The 15,496-nt window shown below is 40.0% G+C and overlaps 1 long non-coding RNA gene across 1 annotated transcript in view; it reads right to left on the reverse strand.

The window, feature by feature from the left end:
• LOC135362435 (uncharacterized) overlaps positions 1–15,496 on the reverse strand; it is a 120,328-nt gene that overhangs the window by 95,626 nt on the left and 9,206 nt on the right. The window contains exon 2 of the long non-coding RNA XR_010407132.1: positions 13,962–14,017. This is a non-coding gene — a long non-coding RNA (uncharacterized LOC135362435). The remainder of the gene's footprint in view (positions 1–13,961; positions 14,018–15,496) is intronic.

A 15,496-nucleotide genomic window follows, 5' to 3' on the forward strand; every position in this document is an offset into this window, starting at 1 on the left:
TGTGCCAGGACCATACTGTCTTGTTGTTCACAGCTTTATAACAGAGCTTGAAATCCAGAATTGTGATGCTTCCAGCTTTGCTTTTCTTTTTCAAGATTGCTTTGGCCAATCGGGGTCGTTTGTGGTTCCATACACATTTTAGGATTGTTTGTCCTACGTCTGTGAAAACTGCTGGTGGTATTTTGATAGGGATTGTATTAAATGTGTAGATTGCTTTGGGTAGTATACACATTTTATTAATATCTGTTCTTATGATCCATGAGCATTTAATGTTTTTCCATTTCTTCGTGTCATCTTCACAATTTCTTTCATACGTGTTTTAAAGTTTTCCGAGTACAAATCTTTTATTTGGTTAGGTTTATTCCTAGATATCTTACAGTTTTTGGTGCAATTGTAAATGGGATCAATTCCTTGATTTCTCTTTATGCTGCTTCATTATTGGTATATAGAAACGCAACAGATTTCTGTATGTTGATTTTGTATTCTGTGACTTCACTGAATTTGTGTATCAGTTGTAGCAATTTTTTGGTGGTCTTTCAGGTTTTCTACATAGAGTATCATGTCGTCTGTGAAGAGTGAAAGTTTGACTTCTTCCTTGCTGATTGGAATGCCTTTTATTTCTTTTTGTTACCTGATTGCCAAGGCTAGGACTTCCAGTACTATGTTAAATAACAGTGGTCAGAGCAGACTTCCCTTTCTTTTCCTGACCTTAGAGGAAAAGCTCTCAGTTTTGCCCCATTGAGGATGATATTAGCTGTGGGTCTTTCGTATATGGCTTTTATGATGTTGAGGTATCCCTACCCTATCCCTACTTTTTGAGGGGTTTTTTTTTTTTTGAGGGTTTTATCAAGAATGGATGCTGTAGGGGTGCCTGAGTGGCTCAGTCATTTGAGCAGCCAACTCTTGGTTCTGGCTCAGATTGTGATCTTGGGGTCATGAGATCAAGCCCTGCATCAGGCTCCGCAATCCGTGGAAAGTCTGCTTCCTCCCTCTGCTCCTCCCTCTTCTCTCTCTCCCTCTCTCTCTTTCTCTAAAATAAAATAAAGTCTTAAAAAAAAATGGATGCTGTACTTTGTCGAATGCTTTTTCTGCATGTATTGAGAAGATCATATATGGTTCTTTTCCTTTCTTTTATTAATGTGATGAATCACATTGATTCATTTGCAAATATTGAACCACCCTTGCAGCCCAGGAATAAATCCCATTTGGAAGATTATTTTAATGTACTGTTAGATTTGATTTGCTAGTATCTTGTTGAGAATTTTTGCATCCATATTCCTCAGGGATGTTGGCCTGTAATTCTCCTTTTTAGTGGGGTCTTCCTCTGGTTTTGGAATCAAGGTAATGCTGGCCTCGTAAGATGAGTTTGGAAGTTTTCCTTCCATTTCTTTTTTTTGGAAAGGTCTGAGAAGAATAGGCATTAACTCTTCTTTAAACGCTTGGTAGCAGGGCGCCTGGGTGGCTCACTTGGTTGAGCATCTGACTCTTGATTTCAGCTCAGGTCATGATCTCAGGGTCCTGGGATGGAGCCGCCATGTCATCAGGCTCCCTGTTCAGTGGGAAGTCTGCTTCTCCCTCCTCCTCTGCCCTTCCCCCCATACTCTCTCTCTCTCAAATAAATAAATCAATCTTAAAAAAATAAATGTTTGGTAGAATCCGCCCATGAAGCCATCTGGCCCTGGACTTTTGTTTATTGGGGGTTTTTGAATGCTGATTCCATTTCTTTGCTGGTCATGTATGTTCAAATTTTCTATTTCTTCCTGATTCAGTTTTGGTAGTTTATATGTTTCCAGGAATTTATCCATTTTTTTCCAGATTGCCCAAATTGTTGGTGTATAATTTTGCATAATATTCTCTTATAACCGTTTGCTTTCTGTGGTATTTATTGTGATCTCTTCTCTCTCATTCATGATTTTATTTATTAATTTATTTTCTTTCTTCTTTTTGATAAGTGTGGTTAGGGGTTCATCAATTTTATTAACTCTTTCAAAGAACCAGCTCCTAGTTTCATTGATCTGTTCTACTGGGTTTTTTGGTGGTTGTTATTGTTGTTTCTACATGATTTATTTCTGCTCTAATCTTTATTTCCCTTCCTCTGCTGGCTTTAGGCTTCATTTGTTTTTCTTTTTCTAACTCATTTAGGTGTAAGGTTAGGTTGTGCATTTGAGATTTTTGCTTCTTGAGGGAGGCCTGTATTGCTATAAACTTCCCGTTTATGACTGCTTTTGTTGCATCCCAAAGGTTTTGGACTGTCGTGTTCTCATTTTCATTTGTTTCTGTATATTTTTTTATTTCTTTTTTAATTTCCTAATTAAGCTATTCACTCTTTAATAGGATGTTATCCTCCATATATTTGTGATCTTTCCAAATTTTTTCTTGTGGCTGACTTCAAGTTTCATAGCATTGTGGTCTGAAAATATGCATGGTATGATCTCATTCTTTTTGTACTTGAGGCCTGATTTGTGACCCAGTATGTGGTCTATTCTGGAGAATGTCCCATGTGCACTTGAAAATAATTTATATTCTGCTGCTTTAGGATGGAATGTTCTGAATATATCTGTGAAGTCCGTCTGGTCCAGTATGTCATTCAAAGCCATTGTTTCCTTGTTGATTTTCTGCTTGGATGATCTGTCCATTGATGTGAGTGGGGTGTTAAAGTTCCCTACTATTATTGTATTATTATCAATGAGTTTCTTTATGTTTATTATTAATTGTTTAATATATCTGGGAGTCCCAACCTGGGGGCATAAATATTTACAATTGTTAGATCTTCTTGCTGGATAGACCCACTAATGATGATATAGTGACCTTCTTCCTCTCTTGTTACAGTCTTTAGTTTAAAATCTAGTTTGTTTGATATAAGTATGGCTACTCTGGCTTTCTTTTGACATCCACTAGCATAATAAATTGTTTTCCATCCCCCTGACTTTCCATCTGCAGGTGTCTTTAAGTGAGTCTCTTGTAGGCAGCATATAGATGGTTCTTGTTTTTTTATCCATTCTGATACCCTATGTCTTTTGATTGGAGCATTTAGTCCATTTATATTCAGAGCAATTATTGAAAGATATGAATTTAGTGCCATTGTATTACCTGTTAAGTCATTGTTTCTGGAGATTTTCTCTCTTCCTTTCTAGTCTTAGTCATTTTGGTCTTTCTTTCCCACTCAAAAAGTCTCCTCTAATATTTCCCGCATGACTGGTTTAGTGGTCACAAACTCCTTTAGTTTTTATTTGCCTGGGAAACTCTTTCTCTCTCCTTCTATTCTGAATGACAGCCTTGATGGATAAAGTATTCTCGGTGGGGGGTGGGAGGGATGGGGTGGCTGGGTGATAGACATTGGGGAGGGTATGTGGTTTGGTGAGTGCTGTGAATTGTGCAAGACTGTTGAATCACAGATCTGTACCTCTGAAACAAATAATACAATATATGTTAAAAAAAAAAAAAAGAAGAAGAAGAAGAAGAAGATAGCAGGAGGGGAAGGATGAAGTGGGGGGGAATCGGAGGGGGAGAGGAACCATGAAAGACAATGGACTCTGAAAAACAAACTGAGGGTTCTAGAGGGGAGGGAGGTGGGAGGATGGGTTAGCCTGGTGATGGGTATTAAAGAGGGCATGTTCTGCATGGAGCACTGGGTGTTATATGCAAACAATGAATCATGGAACACTACATCAAAAACTAATGATGTAATGTATGGTGACTAACATAACAATAAAAAATTTTTAAAAAAAGAAAAAGGAAGTATTCTTGGCTGCAGATTTTTCCCATTCAGCACATTGAATTTATCATGCCACTCTCTTCTGGCCTGCCTAATTTCTGTGGTTAGATCTACTGTGAATCTGATTAGCCTTCCTTTGTAGGTTAGGGATTTCTTTTCCCTTGCTGCTTTCAGAAATTCTTTCTTTATCTCTGTATTCTGCAAATTTTACTACAATATGTCTTGGTGTTGGCCTGCTTTTGTTGATTTTGATGGGAGTTCTCTGTACCTCCTGGATCTGGATGCTTGTTTCCTTCCCCCGATTAGGCAAGTTTTCAGCTATAATTTGCTCAAATAAACATTCTGCCTCTTCCCCCCCACTCTTTTTCTGGGGCTCCTATGATATGAATGTTATTACACTTTATGGACTTGCTGAGTTCACTAAGTCTACATTTGCGATTCAATACTTTTCTTTCCCTCTTCTTTTCAGCTCCATTATTTTCCATAATTTCATCTTCTATATCACTGATTCATTCCTCTGCTTCTTCCATCGTTATGGTCATTAAATCCAGTCAGTTTTGCATATCAATTATAGCATTTTTTATTTTGGCCTGACTAGTTTTTAGGTCTTTTATCTCTGCGGTAAGGGTCTCCCTGGTGTCTTCTACGCTTTTCTCAAGCCCAGCTAGTAGCCTTATGATTGTTGCTTTAAATTCTGGATCAGGCATATTGCTTCTATGTGTTTCAGTTAGATTCCAGGCCATAATGTTTTCTTGTTCCTTTTTGGGGGCATGCATTCCTCCATTTTGGCATTTTGTCTAGATCTCTGTCTTCTTCTGTGTGTTAGGAAAACCTTTTATGTTTTCTGCTCCTGAAGGTAATGCCTTTATGAAGAAGAGGTCAAGTACTGCCCAGGGCCTGGAGCTTCAGGAAGTGTTTCTGGTGTATTCTGTGCACTCTGCTATTGTGTTCTGACTGCTCTTTCCCTCAGGTCAGTCCTTGGCAGAGCTTCTCCTTGCCTGCAGTGGAAGTGTTTGGAGCTTGCCCAGAGTGTGGCGAGTTTTAACTAAGTGTGCTCTGGTCTGCTTGCTTAAAGAGGCTTGATCCTAGTTCCACTAGAGCTGAAGCTTTGCAGTACTCTACAGTGAGTAGACTTATGCATGCAGGGCATTTGTGCTGGACTTCTGGGGGAGGGACCCGCTGCTCTGGTTTTCAGGCCCACTTGCCCTAGTGAAGAATACCTGCAGAGCGCAGGGGGTGTAAGTGGCTCAGGCCTCCACTGCTGGTGCTCTGTTGCCCAATGAAGTCAGTCCTTGCTGACAGGCAGGGCAGAAAAATGGCACCAGTCCTTTCTCTCATTCCTGTAGAGGGGAGTTCACATCTGCCACTGTCTGGGAAGCCCTCACAGAAGAGCGAACAATCTCCCCTCCGATACCTGCCTTCGCCCAGTGTCCAGGCCCCCTGTCCACCCAGCAGGGCAGTGCACCTATGTTTTATCTCTGGCATACCAGCTAAATTTCAAAACTCCAAACTTTAGGGACCTGGTGTGGTGAGGACCCACACTGGGGCTGGTGTTAGTTTGTTCCAGAAAAGCAGTCGTACCAATGCACAGGAGCTTGGAGTTTAGAGTGAAGTGCAGAAAAAGGCCCGAGTCCAGGTTAACTGCCTGCAGGAGGTGTCTCTGTCCCTATGCTTAAGGGGCGGGGGAGGGCAACGGTGCCTGCAGGCTCTTTTGTCCCCTGAGAGGCAATGCCACTTCTCCCAGATGCACTCCAAGAAGGGGGAAGCATCTCTCCCAGTGCGTCCCAGGGGATCCTCAGATCATGCTGTCCTCTCCTGTGCCTCCGTCCTCCTTCTCCGCGCACCAGGCTTCACACTGGCCATGGCATGGACTTCTAAAACTCCAGGCTTTGAGCTCCACTGGTTATAGTAACTCATGATAATCAGCTCCTCTTGTTTTCCCAGGTAATGGTTTTGGGGAAGTGTTTTTCTTGTGTGATGCCCTGTGCACTGCTCTCTCTCTCCTTCTTTGTCACTGCCTCTCTCTCTCCCCCTCTTTCCATGATCAAGGCTCCCTCCTCTCTGCAGCACCTGCAATCCTTTTCTCCCCCAAATCTACTCTTGCACGACTTGGGCTCTCCTCTCCCTCTAGTTGTGCAGTTCATCCTCTCAGTCCTCAGATTGATTTCTTGGGTGTTCAGAATGATTTGATATTGATCTAGCTGTGTTCAAGGGACAAGGCAAGCATAGAGTTCCCCCTACACCCCACCATCCTCTAATCTTCTGACTTCCTGAAAAATTTGAACTTCTGCACACATGTTTAATTCTTCCACTCATCACTCTAAAAAGGCAAACAACTAACCAGGAAAAATATGGGTTATGGGATATATAAAATATATCTGGATTAATAAGATAATAACATTTAAAGGATTAACAAGATTAGTGACCTTATTCTTGTTTTGTTTTGTTTTTTAAGATTTTATTTTCTTGACAGAGAGAGAGAGCATGAGCACAAGCAGGAGGAGCAGCAGAGGGAGAGGGAGAAGCAGGCTCCCCGCGGAGCAGGGAGCCCGATGCAGGGCTTGATCCTAGGACCCTGGGATCGTGACCTGAGCCAAAGGTAACGCTTAACCAACTGAGCCACCCATGTGCCCCTAGTGGTCTTATTCCATTGAAATATTCTCTATGAGGAAAAGAGATACATCCAAATAGAAAGATGGCACTATGGACTGAATGGTTTTGTCTCCTAAAAATTCCTGTGCTGAGCTTCTAAGCTCCAGGGTGATGGTATTAGGACAGATAGGATGCCTAGAGGGTCTTTGGGACATGCTCAGGGAGCCCTCATTATGGCAGCAGTGCCCTTTTATAAAAGAGACCCCAGAGTGCCCTCTCACGCCTCCTGTCACGGGTAGACAACTGAAGACAGATGTATATGAGCCAGGAAAGACCTTCACCGGCCACTGAATCCTCCAGCGCCTTGATCTGGGACTTCCCAGACTCCAGACGGTGAGAAAGAAGTTTCCGGTATTTCCATTATAGCCGCCCAAACTGACTAAGACAAATGGGTAAATGACAACTTCAAATAATTCACTGGAAAAAAATATTTATTAAGCAACTAGTATATGCTAGACAGGGCTCTAGGTGATGGGAATTAATACCAGAATGAAAAAGATAAGCCACACTTCCTCTGCTCAGGAAGCTTGTCATCTAATGGGAAGGTGGACAGTAAAAAAGTAAACAGGAGGCAGTTACATAAATAAACAACATGATTTTAGGTGGCAAACAAATGTTTTACAAAGCAGGGGAAGTAGATAAAGAACACAGGGGGAGAGGCTATTTTGGACTGCTGAGTCCTGGATGCTCTATGAAAAGGTGACACTGGAGCAGAACAGAGTGGAGTGGGAGAGTGAGTCTTGTGAAGATCTGGAAACAGGGATGCACTGTGGCTGGAGAAAGCCCACAGCATGATCAAGGTCTCTGAGAGAGAAACAAACTTAGCAAAGCACAACAGCAGTGAAATGCACATGGCTAGAGCAGAGTCAAACAGGAAAGGTGGCAGGAAAGAGAAGGTCCAGCCCATGTGGACAAATATTTATAATAATTGACCAGTAATCCCACTTCTAAAAATTTATGTTATTGATAAAATCATTGAACACATAAATGCACACAGATATTCATACATTATAATTCAAAATAATGCAATATTGAAAATAAACCAACGTACAACCATAGAGATTACTGCATTAGTATGGTATGACAATAACATGGACAGTTATGCAGAAATAAAATTATATTTTCAGACTACTTAATAAGATTAAATACTCAGGACAACATAATGAAGGGAAAAGAGCAGTACACAAAAGAGAAAATGGCCTTAATTTTAGGGAGAAAACAAAGAAAGAAGCAAGCAAGCAAGAACATTGAAATGTAAGCAGTGATTTTCACTGTGTTGAAAAATTATATGTGATTTCAACCTTCCTCTTTATATGCCCTGTGTTTTCCATTTTTTCCAATGGCAATGTGTCATTTTTATACTCAGAAAACCAGACAAAAGTTATTAAGAAAATTAAGTTTACATCTAAAAATGTCTTGCTTTTTATAAAATGGCCTATGATGGGTTATCCCCACAGGGAATTGTATGTACACCTTGTTCGGCTACAGACAGAGCAAAAGCAAGGGAAATGCATGGTTCTCTGGATGTATTTTTGAAAAGAATCGTCACAGAGTGATGGGATGTTAGGGAAAGGATAGAAAGAGAGTTGAAACACTCTGTTTTGAAGATGAGGAAACAAAGACTCAGGAGAGAGATGTAACCTGCCAAGGACCCAACAGCAGTTCATGGCGGGAATTAGACTAAAGCCTCCATGACTTGATCCTCAGTCCATTATCCTATATCCCAGAACACCTCCTCAAGCCTAACAGCAGCATTACCAACATCTGGGCAACGGGGATCTGTCAGAACAAGAGAGAACAAATGACTGGGGAAAAGCTCTAATGTGTAGGGATAATCTACCCCTGGTGAAGGAGGGGTGAGGATGACAGTAAGACCTTCAGTTGGCAATGTAACCATTTGTGGACAGAATCGAGTACACAGAAGAAAGGAAACAATTATTGACAGTTGAGATACAGTGAGCTGGCTAATAACCCTTCAGAGTATCTATTTGCGGACAAGTTCAGCCAGGAAGATACTTGAAGCTGCATAACTAGTAACCATCCATCCTTTATAAAAAGCCCAAGTGACCTAGAGCCCGGAGGGAGGGTAGAGGTCAGATAGGATGCCTAGAGGCAGGAAGCTGGAGGAAGTCTCTCCGTAAGGACACTGTACCCCCCATTTCCCTGTGGTTCTGTATATTTGCATTCCTAGACAACAGGAGGTTAGTCCCAGACCCTAAGACTCCTTAGATTGATAGCTCACCCTAGTTATTTCTGCCATGACACACCTCATAGATATTTACTGCATGCTTAACATGAAAGCATCTGGATGGTGTAACACATGTAACTGTAATGCAAGCCCTGTGGTACCATTCGGCAACCCCAGTAGCAACACTGAATTCCAAAAGAGCTCCAACAGCACAGTGGAAAAACAGAAGTTCCCATACGACAGACCTATTGTAGAATTCTAACTTTGTCGCTTTTTAACTTTGGGTCAATGAGCTTCAGCTTCTTCATCTATTCTACCTGATAGAACTGCAAAGATAAAATGAGACAATGGATGTAAATCACACAGGATGATATGTGAAATATACAAAACACAAGAGAAAGATTAGAGGCTCTTTCTACACATCTTACTTTTGACTATGTACACTACCCCTCCCCCTTCATCCCGTCCACACTTTCCAAATACAGAGTTCACCGAACTAGAAATCTACGTTGTTTTTTTTAAGGTTTTATTTATTCGTTCATGAGAGAGACACACAGAGAGAGAAAGAAGCAGGCTCCCCGCTGAGCAGGGAGCCAGATCCCAGGACCCCGGGGTCATGACCCAAGCCGAAGGCAGATGCTTCATGGACTGAGCCACCCGGGCGCCCCTGCGTTACGGTTTTTAATGCTGTTTCTGCAGAGCTGTACTTCTCATGGACATCCAATACTGGGTGATCAACTCTATTTGAGATCTCCCATGACCCTAAAGATAAGGGTAAAATCTTGCTTTGACATGGGAGCATCTGAAGTTACCCATGAAGCACTGTATTGGATTCCCACAAGCCCGACATGAGTCTTTCATAGGTTTTTGCAGATGCTGCTTCTGTATCAAGTGTTCTGTGTGTGCATGTGTGTTGTGCTTACATCAAGAAAGGGGGATCCTTTTTGACATGCAGAATCACTGTGTCAGTGGGATAATAGCAATGCAATGATGGGTTCTACTGGACTTGTTGTCTAAGTGTACCCTAGAGGCAGAGGCCAGCCCGCAGGAGGCCTTGCAAATTTCAATTTCCAATTCCTCCCCCACAGAGCATGAAATGAAATGGAAAAAAATAAATGTTGTCAATTCGAGTTTTCTAATATATTTGGTGGAAAAGGATATTAGGTTTGAAAGTAAAGCAGTCCATTTCTTCCCTGCATGGCTGTGATCTAATCCTGTTCTTGGATAAAAATATAGATCATGAGTGTGGGAGCCTGAAACAGTGACCCCATCTCCATATTCACAACCTACATTTGCACACTTACATATAAATCATTTCACTGCTCCTGGGAATCTATTTTCTGTTTTACATTTTCGTTCACCTTAGTCATGTGTATAAGAATCACCTGTGGAGCTTTCTGAAAATACAAATTCTCAGTCTGCCATGAAAAATCCTAATTCAGGGACCTGCGCGTTTTAATGAACATCTCAGGTGACTCTGGTGTGAATGGTCATCACTACTCTGCCTTGAAAGACTGCTGTGCTGTTCTTTCTGGTTAATTCCGTTCTAATGAGGCCTTCCCACTGTTGTTCTCCACTGAGGAATATACTTTTTCCTCCAATTTAAAAAAAAACGTTCTTACATGTCTCAGATATCTCTTTTTATTGCTCTTTTGCTTTTCTAATCCATATGCTAGTTAATACGAAATATCTTCACTTGGCTTCCAGAACACACATTTGCGTCTTTTTCTCTCACATTTTTGGCCACTTCTCAGTACCCCTTGTTGGTCCCTACTTATCTCCCCAGTGCTCACAGGGCTCAGTCCTCGGCTATTTTCGGTTTTCTATCAAAATCACTCCCTAAGTAATCTTATCCATCTCATGGCTTGCATATCCAGCTATTAAACATCTCCACTGGGATGTTTAAAAAGCATATCAACCTTGCATGCCTCAACCTGGGAACCATGATAATCCCTCCAAACCTGACTCTCCTTCAGTGTCCTCCATCTTTCCAGTTGCCAAATTCTTGGAATTATGTCTGACTCTTCCCTTTCTCTCATACCCTGCATTCAATCCTCTAACAAATCCCACTGGTTCTACTTAAAAATGTATTTATAATCTGAACACTTCCTGCTACCCCCAACTCCACCACTCACCACCATTTCTTATTCACAAGAGTCAAAATATCTGCATTGACCCTCTTCCTCTCATGCCTACCTCCCTTTCTGGGCCGTTCTTACTTCAGCAGCTGTAATGAACTTATTAAAATGTAAGTCAGAACATACCACTGCTCCAAACCCAAAGACTTCTCATCTCACTCAGAGTAAAAGCCTAGGTCTGCTCTATGCCCCCCTGCCAAAGTCCTACAAACAATCGGACCCCACAGCCACTCCTTGTCCCTCAGCTCTCCCACTTATTCCTCCAGCTCCAGCCCACTGGCCTCCTTACTGTTCTGGGAACATGGCGGCACCCTCCCGCCACAGGGTGTTTGCAACTTTTGTTTCCTCTCTGGAATGTGCTTCCCTCCGATACGTGCATGCTTTGCTGTCTCACTTCCTTCAGCTTTTTACTTGAAAAGTCATTTTCTCAGAGAAACCTTTCCTGGCCAATCTGTCTAAAATTTCAACACTCCCATCCCCCGCCCCCAACCATCCTAAACTCCTGACACTTCATAATCCCATTCCCTGCTTTATTTTCTACTCTTAGCTCTTATTCTAACCTGGTATGTATTTTACCTCTACCAACTATTGTTGACTGCTAGTTCTTTGAGTGTTTAGGTTATTGCTCTATCCCTAGCAACTAGAACATTGCCAGACACATAGCAGGCATTCAATAAATACTGGTTGAATGAAGTAAAGAACAGAGGTTTAATTCCTTGGGTCCAGCAATCTATTCAGTTTACCTCTTATATCTTCTCCAGTTCTCCGCTTTATATATTCCAATCTCTTTTTCCCATACATAAACAAATGCCAACTACCTTTATGTGACCCCTGAAAAAGTGCTGTTTTCTACCCTAATATTCTTTGGACTGTTAACTTCTTTTCCTATTAAAATGGTAGACTTTGCTTTTAAAGCGCCTCCCATGTGACAAGCACTAATACAATGAACCTCTAATATAATGCTGTTTTCCCATTTTACGGATGAGGAAAGTATTCTTTAAGTAATCTGAGCACCTTTAGTGGAGATCATCCTTTGATCCTCCTCAGTCCGCCCCTAAACCTGGGCTTTTTGCCATAAATTGTGCTCTACCTTTTTATACCAAAGCCATGTCATAGGGCTTCATGTGCACTTGTCCCATCTTTGAGACACTCCCAGGTCTAATTATGATGCACTATCCTCCCACAATTTGCTTCGTAGACATCCAACTTTGTTCTTTCATTTAACAGTTGTTTCTTAAAACTCATCCTCTATCTCCACATCTCCTAAAGCTTTCCCAATGGAAGGAAGAGTCTGTCTATGTAGTTTTATGTCACTTGTCTCCAAAAATCTCTCCCTCTTTCTCTCACCCTATATAGCCTCCTTCCTCTGGTCTCTCAACAGTTAAACTTCAAATTCCAACCCCACTTTTAAAATGTGTCATGCAAGGCAATGTTAGTAGTGATAGCCAAAGTCAGCATAAAATTTGGATAACTCATTGTTTCAAAAATGGAATTACTGGCTCATCAATCTGGCACAGTTATTTTATGCAGTGAAGAGGTAACAACGTATGTGCCAAATATCTCCCCTTTAATTTTCATTGGGTAGATGTACCCATAGGAATGATATAACAAAGACAAATTTTAAGGAAATGCAAATTTTGGAGGCCAATGACATCGGCATCACTATTATAATAACCTTATCCTACTTTTAAGTCCTTTTACAAGGACTAAAGATAAGCCATTTGATATTAATGGGAAAAAACTGCCAGAAAAAAATGAAAAAAATCAGGATAACTTAATATTTTACAAACCCACCATGTTCTTCTTGCTGAGATTAACTTAATTCAGACCCTACTCATGAACACAGCAACACCTCCACAAAGGTGAATATTTTAATGCTCATGGTTCTCAAAATAAATGCCTTTCTTCCTTCATAATTCACCAACAGTCTGGTGAGGTTATATTCCGTAAATCCCTATTTTCTTTAGAGCGATCTTGAGCTTCTCAATGTTCTCTCTGCATTTTTATTAGAAAAGTGGGGAGGGCACAAGACTAGATTATGATGGCACTTATATGAATTCATTACCTTCCCTAGAGATGAAGACGGATTTTATAGTCACATTGCACTGAAGCATAACTCCCTTAAAATATGGTAGGGTTTTTCATTTTTAATAACTCCCTGATAAAAGGAAAGGTTAAAGTTGCTGATTTACAAAAGAGGAAAATAAATACAATAAATAAAATAGAATGTATGTATTTTTGAGATCATAACTTTCCTACTATTGAATTTCAAATCTACTGAAGTGGAACACAAGACAGTCAGTGATGAGGAAGAATGACAAAATGAAAAATCTGGAACATAGCTTCAGTCAGTTAATGTTTCCGTGTAGACAAAAGCCTCATCACAGGTTTTAGAAAGGAAACTCATACATCAGATTTTCAGCCAAGAGCTTATCAGATAATTGCAGATTCCAATGGCAGTAATCCTTTAACATGTTTTTCGTCAACTGTATTGTTTCGCCATCATCCCTATCATGTGCCAACCAACACACCAGAAAAAAAAAATCAGTTATTATAGTTAGCTAATATTCTGCAATAATATTAGCTAAACTGCAAGTTTAGGCCAAGTATGGTCCTTGCAGCTACGGACAGACATCCTTCAATGAGATCAATTCTCTATGACTTGCTAAAAATGGTCAGTCTGAACGCACACATCTATCTGAAAATAAAACTAGTAAAAAAGTATTGAATTCTTCTGAGAAATTTGATGACATGAGGGATATTTTAAAGTTCTAGCATCCTTTGGAGAATTAATATAGTTAAACATTGCTCAGATAAAGTCTTAAGATACGTCATTATTTTGTGTACCCTTGGGAAAGAAAAAAGCTGTCAATTAAACTCCTAATTAAACTAATCAATGCTTTGTTCCCTTTAGAAACATTATGCTTATTCAAAGAACTCTTTCATACTTAATTTTCATACATAACTTATTCATACATAATTTTTTTAAATTACTTCTGTGCATAAATAAAAATGAAAGTATTAGCAGAATACATAAGTTTAAGTATCCCTGAAACTTATTCCAATCCAGAATCCAACTCTCCTGAAAAATTTTTTGGTTGATAATTATTGAACTCTGTGTTTTTCCATACAGTGTTATTTTCTGGGTCATCAAGGACGTTCATGATACAGCATTTATTTACAAAGTACTCCACTATTGTCTTTGAATATTCTACCACCCACGAACGCCTTCCTACCAGGTTTGATGCCTGGAGTTTCTTAATCTTACCGAAGTGTCAGGTGATGTCCACCATGTTATTCTGACTGCTGCTTGGCCAAGAGTATCTGAAAGAAGCAAAGGGTTTATTCTGATTGTAGAGCTGTTTAAAGTGAGAAAATGAAATGCATCTTAGAATTGACAATATATGGTACACTATTGGCCAAATATGTCAAGAAGTTTTTGTCTTTCCTCTCCAGGACAATTTTATGTATGAAAACTTATTTTACAAGGATTCTACAATGTCTCCTGTCAGTGACTCAATATTCTCACCTCCCTCACCTTTCTGGTAGTCTTCTTAAATGTAAAACTTAGTTTTTGATCAGTATCCTCCAAATATTGACCATACAATTCAATTAAAAGGTGAGTCCAAGTCGGGTTTTCTTGTAACTCAGTATTTCCCAAATTCAATATATTGGGGAAATGCTGGATTAAGCAAAACTGAACAGGAGGCTTTAATACAACTTTTTCAGAGCCTGTAATATATGGATGTATATTGTGATTGTCCAAGAGTGGCAAATTATGTAACACTTCTGAAAATTATTTGATTATAGAACATTTTTAATAGAATATGTTATAAAATTTTTGCTTTGAGGAACAATATTATAGTTAGCTAATATTCTTTGTAGGGTTTCTTTGTAGTGTCTTCTCTTTGCTATGTGGCACTTGAAATTACTAAAACTCTGGGCTTGCATGTGATTTTAATACAGATAACTCCATATTTATCCAGTATTGTCAAAGAATGAGATGGTCATGACATAAATTTTAGGTAACAGAATCTTATTTGTGCACAAAATTGTTTGCCTTCTATCATACAGTGTGGTTACACAATTCTATAATGTTATGTTTGTTTTGTAAACAGACCTAATATGGCCATGAAGAAAATCCTAGGCTTTTTGGGAAAATATGAACCATCTCTGGTAGCTAGGGGAAATGAAGGTTAAATGTTCTTTCCCCCACAACTGTCCTATCGGTTATATCACAAGAGAAGGATGTCTATGCCAAACAGATAAGTGTTATTAGTAAACAAGTATAAAGCAAATAGCTGGTTCTTAAAGCTGCTCTGGGGACAGTCTAATTCTGTTAAGATACTCCAACCTTGCATGGCAGACTTACTCTGAAGTGAACACAGTGATATTCTGGGTATAGGACTAGCTGACCTTGTAACTAGGTCACAAGACAAGGAATTCTGTGAAGCAAGAGGATAGAGATCCAATGGGGTCTGGTCAAGACTGTGCTATATAAAGAACTTCTCAAACTCAACACCCAAAACCAAATAATCAAGTCAAAAAATGGGCAGAAGACATGAACAGACACTTCCCAAAAGAAGACATACAAATGGCTAACAGACACATGAAAAAATGCTCATCATCATTAGCCATCAGGGAAATTCAAATCAAAACCACACTGAGATACCATCTTAACACCACTTAGAATGGCAAAAATTGACAAGGCAAGAAACAACAAATGTTGGAGAGGTTGTGGAGAAAGGGGAACCCTCTTACACTGTTGGTGGGAATGCAAGTTGGTACAGCCACTTTGGAGAA

This window comes from Mirounga angustirostris, unplaced genomic scaffold (assembly GCF_029215605.1).
Source record: "Mirounga angustirostris isolate CCGP_5_RB_7025 unplaced genomic scaffold, mMirAng1.0.hap1 SCAF_13, whole genome shotgun sequence".
In the NCBI taxonomy this organism is placed as follows: Eukaryota; Metazoa; Chordata; class Mammalia; order Carnivora; family Phocidae; genus Mirounga; species Mirounga angustirostris.